The sequence below is a fragment of the Oreochromis niloticus genome, linkage group LG3, assembly GCF_001858045.2.
Source record: "Oreochromis niloticus isolate F11D_XX linkage group LG3, O_niloticus_UMD_NMBU, whole genome shotgun sequence".
Taxonomy (NCBI): Eukaryota; Metazoa; Chordata; class Actinopteri; order Cichliformes; family Cichlidae; genus Oreochromis; species Oreochromis niloticus.
Window position 1 is genome coordinate 77,295,100 of NC_031967.2, and position 2,500 is coordinate 77,297,599.

Genomic DNA, 2,500 nt, shown 5'->3' on the forward strand with positions numbered 1-2,500 from the left:
TTTATTTTAATAGAGGGAGTTTTGATAAACATGGACATGTCTAAAAGGGCCCATAGTTTCTATAACAGTGCACTTAGAAAAAACCTGTCAGGTGATTTGTTTTGTGTTTTGATGAGCTAATAATCAGCTCTCTTTTTCTCATTTTTGTTCTAAGCAGGCCTGCAAAAGAGTGGATAACAGCGCTGAAAATTCTCGGTGACCTTCTCCAGATTACAATAGGCAGAGGAGAGGCTAACTCTCTGTCTAAAGGATTGCCGCGAGTCAATCCAGTCCAAAAGCAGAAAGAAGTATTTTCTTAAAAACAAAGTAAAACAAATAAATGAGTTGATGTTGCTGAGAGTGAAGACTGAATATTTGCGAGATAGTCTCCACTGTCAGCAATACCTGATGGTAATGCGTGTGAGTGAATGTGTGTAAATGGACAGGTGAATGGACGGACCAGGCAGACCATAGGTTGGACCGACTGGACACTGACAAAAGACTGGACTAAGGTGGACACATGACTGATAATTGTTCTGTTTAACTTTTCTGTTATAATACAGGTTGGATCATAAGTGGAGAACTGAGTATAAAAGGTGATGTTCTGGTTAAACACAGGTTTTTGTTTCTAGGACGTTTCAAGGATGCAGGCTGTGGATGGAGCCAAGAAAGGATTTGACATGATGATTAATTTGATTTCATTCCTTAAATACAGGTTTGAAGCTCCGGAGCATTTATACATAATATGATAGGACTAAACTTTTCTTTTAATTCCCTAACCTGAGTGAAGGATTTGAGTTGTAACACATGAGATGTGTCACAAAAAGGGGGGTGTTAATATATGCGATTAGCTACATGAAATGTGCTCTTTTAGGGTTACTAAGCAAATGTCTACGTGACCTTTACCTAGTAACCTTTGTGATGATAAACTTGTTTACCGACTTGCTCTCTTGTAGAACATACAGACTTAGAAAAGGGGAACCTCAGCTCTGAGTTCTGAGAATAACTCTGTTAAGTGGACAGGAAACACGTCAGAACAGCCATATAGGGCAAATATGTTTGAGCTTGTAATTAAATGTGGGGCTTGAAAAGAGGAAGCAAATTTGGTACAGGACGTACTTGAGATGATCAGACGAGAGAAGGAGAAGGTCAGGAATAGTTTAAACTAAGATTGAGAAAGTAAATGGGGTAAAAGGGGGTGTAGCTTCAGGGCAGTTCACAGCCTGGCGTAAACGCAGGTGCTGTCACACAGCTTAAGTTATTTGGTTGATTTATTTTATGACAAATAATAACAAATGAAGAACAATACAGAATCCAAATCTGAACCAAAGAACAAAATAGTGAAATGTGGATTATTGGGTTTTTCTCTGTATATATGAAGCATTTGTAATGTGTATCTGCTAATGAAGGCTTGTAGAGGCCAGTTTATACTCACAACGAGTGCTCAGCCAGACTGAAAAACAGGAAGCTTTAGTGCACAAGGCATATTAATAAATATAGACACAAAAAGAGGAACTCCCCATATAAACAACGTTGAAAATGTGTGAAGTATAAAGTACCGAAATAACACTATATAAGTCACAGCTGATGATTCTAATGTTAGAGAGCTCTTGCAACTGGCGTCTGAGCTGTGCAGAGGTCTCTCTTAAGACAGGTACTTATGTAGGTTAGCATGAGGTTGAGTTAATTTTATACACAATGCGTAACTGTGCTTGTTTAGAGTTGATGTTCCGTCCAAACAGGTTTTAAGCTTCACTGGTGAGAGTGTCCAGGTGATACATGTTGAGGGAAGATGAGAACATAGCAGGTTAATTGCACGCACGCTTACAAACACACATGATTTATATATAGGCCAGGCCAAAGGCCTGGACTTGATGTAGCTTTTAACTTTACAGCTCCTAACTTGCAGGAATGGCGGGGAGTGTAATGAATGAATGCAAAACATGCTTACAGACACAAACATGACAGGGGTTTATTTTACAGGGTAAAGGTGGACCACAGGTTGCTTTGTTTCTGCTTAGCAACTACTGAGGTAAAAGGTGTTAAAGATAAATATGCAATAAGTAAACAGGAAATGTGTAAGGGTGAGCCGGGTGAAACAAAATGTTGTAGATAATGGAAACTTGTCTAACGGGCATTAACAGTAACCTTGGCATGTTATGTATATGCTTGAGGCCAAAAGAGGCGTAAATCCAGATAGAAAACTTTGAAGTGTGCTTTTTAGCGGAGATTTAGGCTGACATGGGGATGGTGTGCATTTTACTTGGGTTGTGTTTAATAAGACTAAAAGCGTTGCTCACACACATAAAGAGTATTGAGATTAAATAAAGTTAATATAATGGATAGAGCCCAGAACAGGATAATACATAAGTAAAATCAAATGTAATGTTTGATTTCACTTTTATTGGGAAACAATCAGGCTAGAAATGTGAGTAACCTATGTTTAAACTGTGAAAACACTCTCCACATACATTAAAACTGTGCAACTCTGAGTGGGCCATGCAATCAAGCAACTGTTACA